The sequence below is a fragment of the Nyctereutes procyonoides genome, unplaced genomic scaffold (assembly GCF_905146905.1).
Source record: "Nyctereutes procyonoides isolate TBG_1078 unplaced genomic scaffold, NYPRO_anot_genome, whole genome shotgun sequence".
In the NCBI taxonomy this organism is placed as follows: domain Eukaryota; kingdom Metazoa; phylum Chordata; class Mammalia; order Carnivora; family Canidae; genus Nyctereutes; species Nyctereutes procyonoides.
Genome location: NW_026575051.1, coordinates 36517115 through 36534622, shown reverse-complemented (window position 1 = coordinate 36534622; position 17508 = coordinate 36517115). Strand labels below are relative to the sequence as shown.

The window sequence follows — 17508 nt, the reverse complement described above, 5'->3', positions numbered from 1 at the left end:
GATCTCAAGACCCATGAGATCATGACTTGAGCCAAAACCACGAGTGGGATGGCTAACGGATTGAGCCACCCAAACGCCCCTAAAATCCAGAATTCTTATCTGGCTTATAGGTTCTTCATGATCAAAATTTTACTCCCTCTTGCTTGTCTCCAGGGTCAAGAAACCCACTCACTCTGCTCCAGCACTTGACTTTTATGTGTCATGATCTATTCTCAAATATTTGCATATGTCTTTTCCTAACTCCCTGGCATCCTCTTCTCACTTTTAGCTCAGCTACATTCTACTTATCCTTTAAGTTGTAGTGTTATTGCCATTTCCCCAGTCATTCCTTAAGGAATTTCCCAAATCTACATCTTTTATGCTCCAAATTATCGTGATCTTTTGTTTCGGTACATTTATGTAATTTTGTAATTATATGTTTATGTCTGTTTTTCTCTATAGAATGTGGCCTTTGTGAGGGCATGGAGTTATCAACACAAACTCTGGGTGAGTGGAGGGATTTTTTTTTTTTTTGAGCGAAGGAAAATTTTAAAACTGAAGGATCATCTTTTCCCCATTCTGTCCCTTTTAAGGGTCTTTGAGCAACTCTTTGAATCTGAGTCAGGTCATTTTGCCAGATCTGTCTTTGTGATTGATTTTTCCATACCAATCTTATCCATCAGCTTAGAAAGTATACATATCTCCTGGTGCAGTCTTGGAGTATATACATCTTAAGAATTGCTGGGTTACAGGCTATGTAAATTTCCAAAATTCAGCAAAAATTGATTTGTTTTCTAATATGTCTTTCCATTAGCAGTTTATGAAAAAGTGCTCTAAACTCTTTTAATACATTATTGCCAGGCTTTTTAATTTTTGTCAATCTACAGAGTATACAATTACATGTCATATTTTTAATTTGCATTTCCCTGATTACTCATGAGGCTGAATGTATATTAAAATGCTCATAGTATCTCTGCATTTCCTCTTCAGTGAAATGAATTTTCATTACTTTTATCCATTTTCCCATTTTGGTTCTTTTTTTCCTTACTGTAAAATTTTTAATATAGTTTGAGAATTAATATTTTGTTGGTTATACAGAGGATAAGTATCTTCCTGAAACTGGCAGTTTGTCTTAACTTTTTACGGTGTCTTTAAACACAATTCTTAGTTTTAGTATACATTTTTTAGCGTTTTATTAACAGGGGTGACTTGGTGGTGCAGTGGGTTAAGCATGTGTCTCAGTTTCTGCTCAGATCATGATCTCAGGGTCATGAGACCAAGCCCTGAGTCCGGTTCCAGTCAGTGTAGAGTTGACTTAAAACTCTGTCCCTTGGGGCACCTGGGTGGCTCAGTGGTTGAGTGTCTGCCTTTCGTTCAGGTTGTGATCCCAGGGTCCTGGGATTGAGTCCCCATCAGGTTCCCCACAGGGAGCCTGCTTCTCTCTCTGCCTATGTCTCTGCCTCTCTGTGTGTTTCTCGTGAATAAATAAAATCTTTTTTAAAAAAATCCCCTCTCCCTCTGTCCCTTCCCCCTTCTCTCTCTCTTTCTCTCTCTCTCTCTCTCAAATAAATAAATAAATATTTTAAGAAAGTTATATTAACAAAATATGAAGGCTCATATCATGAACCTTCTTTGAATTATTGGGTGAAACATGGGACACCTGGGTAGCTCCGCTGTTGAGCGTCTGCCTTCAGCTCAGGGCGTATCCCAGGACTGGGGATGGAGTCCCACCTTGGGCTGACCGAATGGGGCCCGCTTCTCCCTTTGTCTGTATCTGTCTCTCTCTGTGTCCCTATGAATAAACAAATAAAATTTTTAAAAAAAGAATTATTGGGTGAAACATTTAGAAGTGTGTATTTTATTGGTGAATGAACCTTGTCATTGTTGGAGTCTCTCTTATCTATAATAATTCTTTTTGCTTAAAAATCTTTGATAATTATTACTCATGACAATTAATTTTAGGGTTAGTGTTCTACTGGTTATATTTTTTTCTTTTTTTTTCAGTGTTTCTCTTTGTCTCCTCTAAAAAGTATCTGACTTCATTTTTTCAATCTAGTCTGATTACTAATACCCTTTACATGATGAATTTTATCCATTCAAGATCATTATAACTACTAATATATTAGAATTTATTTCCATTATACTATGTTTGCTTTTTTCTTTTTGCCACATTCCTCCTGGGTTAGTTTTTTCCCCTTCATAATCCCTTCTTTTCCATTCAGATGTTTTTCTTGATTATGCTATCATTTTCCTTCTGTTGGTCTGCTAGTTCAGAATTTTGATAAATTCTTTTTCAATTATTTTTTATTTTAGTAGTTTCTTTGAAATTTAAGTCTAAATATTTATCTTTTTACTTTTCTTCTGAATAATAGAAGACCTTACATCTTTAATTCCTGATGATATTCAACCCTTCTATGTCTGTTGGCATGCTAATTGGTAAAAAAGTATTTTAATTCTAAATTTAACCCTCTAGTTAAATAATGTTATTGTTTTATATAGTCAATGCTTATTTAGAATTAACTATATTTTTGTCTTTTTCATTGCTCATTTATTTCTTCTTGCGTTTCCAACATTCTATTTAATCATTTTTCTTCTTCTTGAAGGTTATATTTTAAAATTCATTTTAGTGGAGATCTTTTGCTAGTAAACCTTTTTTGGTTGTCTGAAAGTGATTTTTTTCATTCTCATTTACTATGAATACAATTAAGCACCAACATATTTTTTAAACCTTTAAAAATATGTAAATTTATTCTCTTCTAGTTTCCTTTTCTTTTAATTTTGAGAATTTGGCTGTCTATGATTTAATCTGATTTTTCTTCAGATGCTTTTAACATTTATTTGTCTTGGTTCTGCAATTTCACCATAAAATGATGATTAGGTGTGAATTTCTTTTATTTATATTGTTTAAGACATTGTACTTTTAAATCTGAAAGTATGTGTCTTTTTTTAATTTTGGAAAATTCTCTGCCATGTTATTTTAAAATCTTCCATAATTCTTTCTATTATCTTCTTTATGAATTTTTATTAAAATCAATGTTAGAGTTTTTCCACTCTGTGCTTATAATTTCTTTCAAAATTTTGTTTCTTCTTGATGCATTCTAAATAATCTTTCAGAATTGTTTTCCAATTTATTAAATATCTTGAGGTTTCCAGTTTACTGTTTATCTCTTCCAGTGAGTTCTTTTACATTTAGCTATCATATTTTGCATTTATAGAAGTTCCTTGTGCTTTATTTTTTAAACAATATATAAATCAATATTTGTGATAGCTTTTTATTTCTTAGTCATGTTTTAGTCCTCTCCTTTATTTCTATAAGCATGCCAAATATATTAACTTTAGGTTTAAAGAATAATTCCAATATTTTAAGTCTGAAAACCTTTTTCTTCTCTTTAATGTTTCTACTTACATTTAACCTTGGTACCTTGTTTTATTTTGTGTATTTTTTACTGGAAATTTATCTGTAAGAAATCAATGGGACCCGAGTTGAAGATGCTTGCTTTCTTTTCCTTCCTTCCTTCCTTCCTTCCTTCCTTCCTTCCTTCCTTCCTTCCTTCCTTCCTTTGTTTGTATTTTCTGAGAAGCAGAATATTTACTTTTTTTGTTAGGTACCTAGAGGGATATAAATTAATCAGATAAAGGCTATAGAGGGTTTTTTTGTACCTTAAAATTGTTGTGCTTTCAACCCAGATCCTACATGAAGGCTGCCTTCTGGCTAGAGCTTTATATTTAGTATAAATATACTAAGCCACAACCAGCACTTACCTTTGTCAAACAAACTTCTCTGTCATTCTCACTTGTAGGACAACTTTCTTACAAATTTCCTTCAAATTTTCTCCTTTTCTCAAGATAGCAGCCTTCTGTGGACTCTGGTTGTATGTAGAAGATCTCTAATTGGATTCACTGTTAAGTCTGTGTTTCTTGTTGCTTGCATGATCCACTAAGACTTAAAGCTCCCCTGGGAATCAGCGTGTGTCCCCAGGGCAAGCTTCTGGCTTTGAACATTTTTTTTCACCACTATGGGCAGCATTCTCACTTCATTTTGCCTTCTGATGATGCTCTTTGCTTTCTTGTGAGTTTGGCTATCCATTTAAAAAAAGTATTTTGAAGATTTTGTAGATTTTGAATATTTTGAAGATTCTGTAAGGATAAAACTTTTAGGATTTAGTGTCTATTATTTTATCAAAAACACAAGTCTACACGTTCTAAAATCATTTTAGAGTTACAATTATCAATTGATTTTTATTTTCTTATGAAGGTATTAAATAATTTAAATAATTTGTAGTTCTAATAATAATAATAGAAATAATAATAATAATTACTAGGGAAGTCAAAGAATTGCTACTGTGAAGCAATTCTTCACTGTAGCTAGTTTTTAATTTTCTAATTTTCCTTTTTACTTAATAACCCCACTTACACAGAAAGAAAAAAAAAAAACATGGTCATTAATTCCACTTCAGTCTGTTGATAGTATGGCCACACTGTGATTGAGATCACCCTTGTTGCCCTCTGATCCTTGGTTGCTACATAGCATTTTGCTCAGATAAAGCTCTGGTATCCAAAACTATCATAAACACATGAAAGACAACTATCATGATACCACATTACACTTGCAAATGGATGTAGAACAAGTCTGAGAAAAATATTATGTGTATGACTTTTAAGGAGATACTAATGTGTCCATTTATATCCTTGCTTTTGAGGTTATTACATGCCAAAATACTTTAATTTGCTCCTTGTAAGTCATGGTTTATTAGATGTCTGTCGTCACCTCTTTATCATATAAAAGTTCATCTTAATTAAAATAAACAAAATTCGGAGATGTAGAACTTAAATTATTTAAGAAAATTTATATCTTATAATAAGTAACTCATGATTTTATAAAATTGGCATTGAATATAAAAAAATAGCTTTTAAAACAATTGACATAACTATACAAATATGCTTCTATGTGCTTATATGGTAACAGAACAATAAACACTTAAAACATTTTCTGGAGAAAAAACTGGGTGTGTTTCTGTGTGTGTGTATATGCGTGCAAAGCCATATGTATGTTCGTGACTATCCATATTTTAACCAACTTTCCACGTTGTATTCTGGCCTCTTAGCGTGTCATGACTCCATGTTTTGGAATCTATTATGAAGTGACTTGTTTTCTAAGAAAACTTTCTCTTGAAGAAAGAATGTTCAATCCAGGTCTCTTACAATCAAGTATAAACTTTTGGCCTAGATTGGTTATTATCTATCTGACCTCCAGTCAATAATTTTCTAGGATAAAAATTATCTTAAATGGATAGAAGTTTAGTAAATGTGATTTGGGCAAATAGGGTTTCCTTTTTGGTTTTGGTAAAGTCTTTTTCATCAAAATACACAAAATTTAGGAAAAATCACAAGATGCACCTCATAAGAGGCAGCATGATAATATTTACTTTTCACAGAGAAGTTGAAAAGACATGACAAGGAAGATGCTGGTGAAAAAGTGCTGTTCTCCATTGCTTATCATTGTCTTGAGAAATCTCAACAAGTGATAGAAACATAGGATAACTTTGCTTCTCTACTTCTTCCCTACCTTGTTTATTCTCTTTCCTCCTTTGCATTTTCCCAGATCCATTGTTTCTCTCCTTTTCTTCTACTGTCATCCTTCCTGCCCCCCAAATCGTGCTCCCAGCCCCACCACTTTCTAAAGGTGTGGTGTAGGTTGACTTCCTAATCCTCTCTCAGCTTTTGCTTCTTCATCCACAAAATGAGGATGGCAGTAAACAAGAACAGAGGATTCAAACAGATCATGTATAGACACTGCTTAGTACCTAGAGCATAATGTTTCTAATAACTTATTATAAATAAATAATAATGATGTAAACACTACTAATAAATAAAAATATAAAAATAAATAATAAAATGATAAGTCATACTAATCAGAAAGCTTTGGGCTAGACATAATAGAAGTCAGACCATAAGAAAACACAGTTTAGGCTTGAATATAACTAGTACACATCTAACAGAATACAATTGAACGACTAAGAACAGATTGTGGTTGTTACTTTGAATTGTTTTTCTTTCTATGTTTTACATTGCTCCAGCATCTAATAAGTGATAAATCAATTTGACACCAAAATTTATAGAAGAAAAAATGTTTTCAAGCTGGTGATGAAGGATTATTATGTTTAAAGTGAGGACAGTCAGTTGTGCTTTCCGTTTCACTGAAATGCTATGACACCAATTGACTGAAGTAGAATTTAATGGTCTTTCGAAGAAAGTCTTGTTTAAGCTTGTTCATTACTTTTCCTTCTCGTTGACCTAAGTCCACGTCAGGTTTCTACTCAAAGAGTTTAGCTTTGTAGCCAGCACTGGTGCCTACTGCAGTGTCTGAAAATGGATGTGAACCAAAATAGTGGATTTTTTTGTCATTTAAATTTAAATTTAAAAATTTTCATCACTTCTATAATGGACTAGAATAAGCAAAGGAAAGAAGGAAGAAAACTAAAGAATATGTCCTACAAAGCCTCAAATATTTATTTCCTGGCTCTTCCCCTCCACCACCCCCCCCCAAAAAAAAAGTTTGCCAACCCCTGCCCTAGATGACCCTAGTTCATTCGCTCTAAAATATTTAACAACAGCTTTCTCTGTGTGGAATGAGCTTCTTGGGCCTGTTAAAAGACCACACAGAGACAAAAAGAGGTAAAAGCCTGTGTTTATAGTCTCATGAGGTTGCATTCTATGTGGGACAGATTAAAATTAACTTGTAATCATCACTTGTGAACTCACAAATGCATCAATGAGGTAATTTCAGTGATGCACTATGAAGAAAATATAACAAAAATGTGTCTTCTCCAAAGTAACATTTGAAGTAAGCCTTGAATACCCAGCTTGGCCATAGTGTGAAGATTTGGGGAAAGCTTGCCAGGCAGAAGGAAGAACAAAGGTAAAAGCCCAGTCAGGAATGAGCTTTGGGTGTCCAGAGAGGCCAGTGCAACTAGAGAGCAGAGAGTAGGGGGAGAGCCAGAGGAAGTGTGATGAGAAGGCAAATTTGCAAGTCTGGGTGGCATTATCAGAAGTTTTATATATCTTATTCTAAATACAAATGGTATTCATAGCCTGTAAACTCCATTTTTAGACATACTCTAAGATACACTAATTCAAATTAAATTGAGTAAGTTTTAAAAGAGAGAGAAACACCTAAAAAACAATAATAATATTTGTCTCATAGATCAAATTTTATATTTTTCCTCACTTTGTGTTCATGTATAATCTTAAGGGAATTAATCATAGACTAAAGTAGTAAAACATATTTAATTCAAATTCGGTATTTTTTTAAAAGATTTTATTTATTTATTCATGAGAGACACACACACACAGAGAGGCAGAGACACAGAGGGAGAAGCAGACTCCATGCAGGGAGCCTGATGCAGGACTCGATCCCAGGTCTCCTGGATTAGGCCCTGGGCCGAAGGCAGGCGCCAAACTGCTGAGCCACCCAGGGATCCCCAAATTCAGTATTTAAAGAAGAGAGAAGCTTTAGAAGTATTTTACTTCTTAGGAAATCATATGTGCCAAAATCTGAGTTTATTTAAGATAATGTTTTATTTAAAGTTATGATACCAAAATTTAGTCAAGTTACAATCCTTAGTCCTTGATAAGGGGTCTTAGAACACATATATTTATCCAAAATATAAAAGGCGCTTTAAAAAGAGAGTAGTTTTTGGTTTTAGAAAGTTAACATTCTTCATGCTATGATATATTATGATGACTTAACCATAAAGGCAAGTGTGAGAATTCAATGAATAATTCATGCCGTCTGACCCTGACTTCATGCATTAATTTCATTAGACAGAAGCTTAGGCTTTCAATGGAAAAATCCACTTAAAAATAAACTGAATGGCACTGAACACAAATAGTAACAAGGGCTTTAAAGACCATCTGGTAAACTGCAGCATTTATTATTTTTAAAACTTAATTTGGTTTTGCCAAAGAAATAAATAATGCTTAATATATAACTTATTCAGAGGCTCCCAATGCAGTTCTCAAAAGTACGTTCAAAGTACATTTTAAAAAAAAAAATCATGTCCAGCTGGCACTGAAGTTAATGTATTGGAAGGGATTATTTCTGGGACTAAGAATATGGTAGCACAAGTTGAGAAATGCAATGATTTCAGTGGCCCAGCAAGTCACTAAAGATGCTCATGGCCTGTCCATGTTTATCTTTTTGATAAAACCATAAGCTTTTGAGGATATCATTATCTAATTACTTCATATTTTAAGTGCTCGGTAGATGTTTGCTAAAAGAATGAATTGATTTTCTCCTGGTGCAAAATACCTAATAAAATATAAACAATGCAAACACGTCATCAGATACATGTGATAAGTGACACAGAGCTGGTATTAGGGCCATTATCCAACATTTCTTTGTGTTCCAGAGAGAAAATTTGAACTCTCTTCTCCTGAGAATGGGAACATAGAGGTAAGTAAAGAATGACTCTTCTGAGTTTTTTTTGTTGTTGTGTTTTGTTTTGTTTTTGATTCCTCAGCCAATATTAATGTGGCTAGTACAGGAAGTTAGGTCAGAAATGAGGTGGGTAATAGGAACTTTTTTTTGCTTATGCTTTACTCAATTATAAACTATTTAATATTTAAAAAACAAATTTTGAAAGTTTAGGTGCTTAAAGCAGAAATCTTCAGTTACATGGAACATCACTATACGAACCACCTTATTCCTATGTGTGAAATGTGTCCTTATTCCATTGACGACATGTTATTACAAGTATAAAATCTTAGGGAAGTATTTAAGTTAGATATCCATGATATATGTGGAGGACAGTTGGACAAGAGGGCATCCAAAAAAGATAGAAGGAAAACTGCCTTATAGCTGCATTTATTAGCTTTATTTGTTTCTCTTTCTAAAATGCTATATGAGTAAAAGCAGCAGTATATGTCCTGATAGGAAACTTATGAACTTGGCCTTCACACCCTCTTCCTAAAGTCTCTATTGGATGTCAGTAGGATTATAATGAATCTTCAAAGCGGAGAAGCCCCACAAAACAAATCCAGAAAGCTGCCTTTTCTTAAATAAATTCCAAAACAAAGACCTGGAAACTGTATCACACAAAGGGTAGTGGGCAAAAGCTACTGAAGGCAGAATGTGTGCATAGATTTTGTTTTTCCACCCCTTCACTCCTAGGTTAATCTGGGCAGGATGCTTAGAGAGCAAAGGTTACCCTCTCCCACCAGTGACTTTCATGTAGAGTCAGTATTGGAGACCACCCTGGCCTCTTCCTCAGTGACCCACCTCACCCTGCCTGAGGTCCTGAGGGTGTGGCAGCGTCCGAGGCAGCTTTGTAGTCTGATGAATGAAGTCCTAAGCAAATGAAATGATTGACCTGATATGATACTTTCAGACCTGATGACACCAGTTTAAAGCTGTCACAGATCTCCCTTGATTCTTTCCCTTCCCTTATTCCTTTAGAATATATTTTTAGAATAATTATATTATTTTTATGAACATGATGCATGTTTATTACAAAAACCTCAATGAATATAAAAAGGATAAAAGACAAAAATGGAAAGAGATATTCTTAATACTAGATTAACATAAGAAAATTAGATTGACACAATTCCAGAAATCCTTGTGAATGTATACATATTTATAGACAGAATAAATATGTTTATAAAAGTGTATCACACTCTGCATGCTATTTTTAAAATTGGGGCCATCACACTTAAGTTTATATTTAAGAGAAATATTCTGCAGAAGAGATAATTTAATCTGTAAAAGACCCTCTAGTTTAAAGAAATTATGAAAAATACAAAAGTCAGTTATATTTTTTAACTACGTTTTACTTAGATAGTACCAATTGGCTTCCAGCCGTGAAAATGAGGAAATTAGTACATTTCCACTTTGGCCCACACTGTATCCTACACCTAAATTTCACTATTTAGATAATTTTTAAGTTGATAAAAGGCCCAATAACATGTACATTCTGTTATGTATTGATGATATTCTGTTATATTTAGTCTTTCTATGGCTTTTCTGTTTCTGCCCTCAATTTAATCTTTTGGTTGAATTTTACCATCATCTGTTGAAGAAAGCCTCTGAACTTTTACTTTCCTGAGTCCTTACAGGCTTGAGAATGTCTGCCTATTGCTTTCACAATAGAAGACTAATATGCACTGGGCCAAATTTGGTCACACTGCTTTCTCTTAGAATTTTAGAGACATTGCTCTATGGTCTCATGATACTCAATGTCTTACACTGAGGCTTCTTCATTCATGACTTCATTGGTTTGATTTAATTGAATGGTACTTTTTTCCCCAAGAAGGACTCAAAAGTGCTTTGGCTCCTGAGTTCTTTCATATTTGAAAGTGTCTTCATAGTTGCCTTCATACTTGAATTACTTGAATAGCAGCACGGCAACAGTATATATTCTTTGGGAGCCTTTCTGCACACATTTTGAACATTGCCTCTCTGTGTTCTGGCACTAAATATGGCTATGCTAAAATCTGGAGCTAGCCTATTTTGCTCCCATTTTTCCTAATAAGAGAGTTGCTTTTCTGCTTGTATGCCTGAGGGATTATCTTGGAGGTAATGTAACTCATCCAGGTATGATTAAAGGTTGATGACTCCATATTAATTTTTTTCATGGAAGATAATATGTTTTTTTTTCACTCTACCAGTGCAATTCTTCATTTCAGGAATTTTTTATTCATATATATTAATTTTTTTGTCTGAATTTTAACTGTGGTTATCTTGATCTTTCCTCTATTAAAGCTCTAGTATGTGCCTTGTTATTTCTAATTTATTTAGAAGTTTATCATCAGTTTTAAGTGAAGTCTTGGTCTTTGAAGTTTTTCCTCTGAGATCCCACATCATCTCATTCTGTGGTTTTATGACATCTTCTTGCATTGTTATATCTATAAGATTATTATATTTTCTTCTAGTTAAATCTACATGGAGAATCTCCTTCTAATATTTAGCCTATGTTCCTTGGCTAGATTATGGGTGATTTCTGTACTGCTGTCATCCCTTTTTGTTTTAAACCCTTTAGACATAAAAGGTCTCTGGCAAAATCAAAAAATGTCGTGAGCTCTTACTGCTTTTATTATTGTGTCTATTTCAACTGATGTTGTCTTTCATTGATATGAGAGTGTAGGATGTGGAAAGTAGATGAAATGTGGCAAATATCCAGCAGAAGAACTCTTTCACTCTACTAGGATAGACAAAAATAATTGATTTTGTATTATCGCCATTTCCACTGCCCAAAGGTGAGACAACATTTTTGCTCTTCCTCCCAGAAATTTGCAATATACTTTTGGCTTTTTAGTCATTGTTGTAAAAAATATTTTCCTATCCATCCCTTCTTTGTTTGAATTGATTTATAACTTGATAAAATGTAAATAATCTGAAGAATACTTGGGTCACAAATCTCAGTATGTCTTCATTTCGTGATTTAGAATTTTACTCACTTTAAAGGTCAGTAGCCACTTCCATACTTTATAACAGGGTAATTTACATTCATATAATGAATATATATTATTCTGTCACTCTCCATTCATTTACTCTTCTGTTGAAAATATCCCAAATATTTCAACCCTACTCCCAGTCATGTGGTTTTAAAAGGGGCACCTGGGTGGCTCAGTCAGTTAAGCTGGCTGATTCTTGATTTCGGCTCAGGTCATGATCTCAGGATCATGATCTCCAGGTCGTGAGATTGAGCCCCGAGTCATGCTCCGCACAGAGAGTGGAGCCTGCTTAAGATTCTCTATTTTCCTCTCCTTCTGCCCCTTCCTTCTCTCTCTCAAAAAAAAATGACTTAAAAAAAGGAGGGCTCTGGTAATGGACATGATTGATGCATTCCATTTTCCTGGCATTATTGATTTTTGAGGAATGGGAATTCTGGCCAGGAAAGTCAATCCCAAGATTTTAGTTTCAAATAGTTTGGAGGAAGTTCTCATTTCCTTTGCACTTGAATTTGAGAGGATGCTTAATCTAGAGTTGCTATAGCCATCTTGCTACATAGAGAGGCCTAAGAATGGAATCAACACAGGGGAAGGTTTGGTGGAATATAGAGAGAAAAGCTGGTTTCTATTGTTATTTTTGTGGCTGCTTCAGTTACATCAACCAACAATACTGCCTTTAAACTCCAGCTCCTTTGAATTACACAGTTTCACACTTGCAATGAAAAGAATATTTCTCAGCTGTTGTTAAGGGGGCTGAACTGACTATATGTGAGTTGGGAGACCTCAGTTCTCATCCTATCTCTGCCTTTCATGATCTTTGAGCTAATCACTTTATTCTCTTGACCTGGCTGCAAAAAATGGGAGTTAAATGAGACATTCTATCTGGTGTCCTCCAGTTCTATCTGTGAAGCAGCTTCTAGGAGAGCACGTGACTCAAAAGACCATAACGTGTCCCGAAGTTCTCCCACACCGGAACACGTGAAGTCTGCTGTCTCTGTCAGCTGTTCAGAGAGGAGGAGCCAGGACTCCCTCACACAAGTGCCTAGCTAACCTCTGCTTAAGGGTTGGTGCCTCCTGCTAAAACAATCATCAAGTGGCTCTGGGACATGTGCTAGAGCCTGCCCAGCTCTGAGGCATGGTCCAGTACTGAGCCAAAATACCTTGTTTCCAGGGGAAACCTGGCCATATGGATTGCTTAATTTCTATTCCTGAAAATGTCACTTTTTTCTTTCCATTTTGGACAATTGCTATGAAATGACTTTTAAAAAGAATTATCAATAATGAATTAATCTAAACACATCCTTTAAGAAATATAGACCATATTTTTTAAAAAAGTAAACAAATTTAAGAAATACATATTCCTATGTAACTTGCTATGCTTAGAGGGCATTAGCTTCAGTGGGGTATCTAGTGTCTAGTATATAAGCTCTAAAGTCAGTTTTTGTTTTTGTTTTAAGGATTATAGTTTTACCTCTTAGTAGCTAAGAATTTGGGCAAGTCCCTTAAATTTTCTGAGCTTTAGTTGTCCTTTCTGTAAAATGATGATAGCACTATTACATATCTCAAAGGGTTCTTATGAAGATGAATTGAGAAATAGACATAATGTTTTGAATACAGTCCCTGACATGAAGGAGTGTTCATTAACACACATAAGAAAGACACCCATTTATAATATACACATATATATTAATTATATATATGCACACTTATATATACATATCCCATTTGTAATGCATGGACATATTTTATGTGCATTTACATGTTATCTCTAGCTATGAACATTTAATTGTTATTCTTGTATTTCTCATTATTTTATATATGTAAATCCAAAAAAAAATGAAAATTTCAAAAGTCACTTATTTTATACAGCCAATCCCCAATTTACAATGGTTCAACTTACAATTTTTCAACTATATGATGGTGGAAAAGCAATACACATTCAGGAGAATCTGTGCTGCAAATTTTGAATTTTGATATTTTCTGGGTGGTGATAATGTGGTATGATCCTGTCTTATGATGATGAGAAAGGTGGGAGTCCCAGCTCCCAGATTGCCCTGCAATCCCAGGGGTGAGCAACCAAACACTTAGAACCCTTCTGTACCCAAACAATCATTCCATTTTTTACCTTCAGTAGAGTTTTCAATAAATTACATGAGGTATTCAAGATTTTATTATAAAAGAGACTTTGTGTTAGATGACTTTGCCGAACTGTAGGCTACTGTTAAGTGTTTGGAGTACATTTAAGGTAGGTTTGGCTAAGCTATGTTGGGTAGGTTACATGTATTAAATGTATTTTCAACTTACATATTTTCAACTTATGATAGGTTTATCAGGACATAACCTCATTGTAAGTCAAAGATCTATATCTTGTAAATTATCTGAATTCCTCATCTAAATGGATTACAATAACTGTATAAGTTCCAAATTAAACACCTCATAGTCTATTCTGAGGAAAAAGAGTATAAATCAGCCTAAAATATAGCCTATCCATATAATATCTGACTGGAAGTCCCAAGGATCATGGTAAATATAAAAGCGAATGTTATTCTAGGATGAAGTAACTCTGTCAACAGCCATAATGGATATTTTTTCATTGTGTCTTTAAAAGGAAAAAAGTTAAGATTTTTTTCTCATTAAAATATTATTCTGTTATTAGAGAAGGAAAAAAATCCTGTCTTCTGAGACAATGTTTACTCATTGAAAAACAAGAGATTTATATAACTGCTTAACCCATTTAGCCTGTGGAAATCCAAAAATTATATTTTTCTATGGCAATTTTTATAAACTATGTATATTTTCACTTCCAAGTCTTAAATTCACACCTAGTAGTAGATGAGTTATAACTGTCCTTTTTTTAAAATTGAAGTATAGTTGACTTACAATGTTATATTAGTTTCGGGTGTTATAACAGTGACTCAGTAATTCTATGTATTACACAATCCTCACCATGATAAGTGTAATTACCATCTGTCACCATACAAAATTATTACATATTATTGGGTATATTCCCTAGGGTGTATTTTTTATCCCCATGGTTTATTTATTTTATAACTGGATATATATCCATATATATATGATACAATTGTCCTTTTAGTAACAACTCAATAGTAAGAACTCTTGTATAAATTTCCACAGCTATCATCTAGAAAATTCAAGATCCACATCCTATGTTGATTGCAGTTTCAAATTGGCAGCTTAACACTAGCACTGTTCAGTTTTATTTTTAATGTTTACATTTTTAAGAACATACACTAAAAGTGATATAAAACTGTAGAACATAGAAATTCAAATAATTTACTAAAGTTATTTTATTAAACTTTATTTCATAATTTTTTAATCTGAAAATTTGTTTAATTTTTTAAAACATTCTATTTTTTAATTTGTCTCAAACTTAAATTCATGTCAAGGGCAAGAAGTAGATTTCCTTCTGAGTCAATCCTCATAGATATTATTTATTTTCCTTCTCTCTGAGTGTTGGGTTTGCCTTTGTCAATGAAAAGGGGAGTAAGCTGCATCTACAGAGAATTAGAGGGAAACTTTTGAAAAATGTAATTGAATTTGGGGACAATAACAGGAAAAACCTGTTAGAATATGAAATGTTTTTAATAATAAGTGCAAAATTTAAGTTTAGCAAATTTCATTTGTTTATGTTAGAGAAAAACACTTATATTAAATATTTGACAATATAATAATTCACTATGGTCAAATAACTTGTTTTAAGGTGAGAATGCAAAACTTAAACATTGAATATGCCTTAAAGATTTGATTTATAAACTTATTTGCATTAAAAAATAATATACTTACTAAATTTATAGACAAATTGATTATATTTCCAAAAAGGAATTGTGTTAACTCCAGGTTTCCACATCAATAGGTTGGGTCAGGGCACCAGAAGAATATATAATAAACATTATCTTCAAGAAAATATAACATTTATCATCTTCAGGAACATACAGAATTCACCATCATAAAATACATATATTTGTGTATGAATGAAAAAGATAGAATAAAGTTTGGGCTATTTCCACCTGAAAGTTTCTATAAATTATCACAGCACTGAAGACCCCTCTTCAGGGAAATAAATGGAAATTTGTTCTTTTACTACTTTCATCTTTAAAGTCCATTCCCCTCTTTTTGTTTAAAAGATTTTATTCATTTTAGGTAGAGAGAGAGAGAGAGATCATGTGCGCACTTGCAGGTGCATGTGAGTGGGAGGTGAGGAGTGGCAGAGAATCTCAAGCAGACTTCCCACCCAGTATGCAGAACCTGATGTAGGGCTCAATCCCTCTATCTGAGATCATGACCTAAACTGAAATCAAGAGTTGGACACTCAACTGAATGACCCTCCCAAGCACCCCAATTTCTCTTGTTTTCACACAGTCTCGATTGCTCAGAGTTTCACACATTTATGGAGTACCTCTTAGATAGCAGACATGGTTCTAGGTGCTGGATTTACAAAAATAGATAATTGCTTTATTTTCCATCCCCTTCTAGCTGGAGAACTATACATTCTTCAAGTCTTAGTTCTCAAGAAGCATTTTCTGGGATCCCTAAGTCATTAATAGTGATACAGCTATCTTGAGTTATTAACAAATTCTATATAGAGCTAGTATATAATTCATAGCACTTTAGGATCTTACTTTGCTTATGTGCCTATGTTTCAGGTCTGCAGGGGATGGGGACTATGTTTTATTTGACTCTGGCTCTCCCACTCAGTATCATGTCTATGAAAAAACAGGTTATTTCTTTGGATGTAATTTCAAAGATTAGAATGAGTTCCACATGGGAATGCCCTTTCCTGGAATGAATCCATCTCTCTGAGCTTTAAGACTTCCTAAACTCCACAAGGGAAAAAATATAATCTCTTCAGTCTGAACCTATTCCCCAAAGTTAATTTGTTACTATGCTGACAGTTGATACAAGTTTTTGTTTAAATTTTGTTATATTGAACAGTTTAAAGATTCACAGAAGTTGTAAGGGCAGTAGAGAGACCTTGTGTACCAGTTCACCAAGTTTCTCCCAATGGTTACATCTTACCTAACAGGACAGTATAAAAACCAAGAAATTAATATTGGTACTATTAATGTGTAATTCTGTGTCATTTTACAAATGTTGATTTAATAATGTAACCACTATTGCAATAAAGATACAGTTATCCCATTACCACAAAAATCTCCCTCCTGATACCCCTTTATAGTCACCCTAATGCCTGTCAACCACTAATTTGTTCTCCATATCTATAACTTTGCCATTTCAAGAATATTATATAGATGGAGTCATACATACCTTTATTACATCATTACATTGTTCATATATAACTTAACACAGTCAATTGTTAACACTTTATCAGTTGAAGTGAAATGTAGAAACCCTACCTCCTTTTACACCTCTTTACCTTCCCTCATTTATAATGTGATTGTTTTAAATATTTCCTCTATATAAGTTAGAGTCACATCAGACAGTGATCTAATTTTGGCTTTAAATTGTAAAATACAATTTAGAAAACTCAAGAAGAAAAGGACAGTCTATTGTTTTTACTCATATTTTTACCTTTTCTACTGTTCTTTCTTCCTTCCTACAAGAACGATTCTTTCTCTTAAAATTTCTTTATATGTAGCAAATTTGTGTTAGTTCCATCAGAGTAGTTCTGCCTGTAACAAATCATATTAGTCTTCCTTCACTGAAAAATGTCTTGATTTCTTCTTCACTAATGGGGAAATAAATTACATATTATGTATTATATATATGTATATAACTCCTATTGGTTCTGTTTCTCTGGAAACACTAATATATTGGCAGACTACATATGCCACAAGGCTATGATAAATAATTTTTAAAACTTAAAAAAAGAGAAAACAATGAGAGAGAGAAAGTCTTTGTGGTAGTAGTACAGGAATTGATAAATAGGCCAGTGGAATGGAATGGGGCTCAGAAATAGGGTTTATGACTATGTGGGAACTTTATTATATGGAAATCACCAGAATCCAGCAAACTTTAAAGAGAAAAAACATGGTTGGGTGTCTAAATTATAACCTATACAAAGCTGACCACCTGGAGATAGAGACCTGAATGAAATCAATA

The 17508-nt window shown here is 33.6% G+C and overlaps 1 pseudogene; it reads left to right on the top strand.

Moving 5' to 3' along the window:
- LOC129512383 (splicing factor 3A subunit 3-like) overlaps positions 1 to 17508 on the top strand; it is a 99259-nt pseudogene that overhangs the window by 45348 nt on the left and 36403 nt on the right.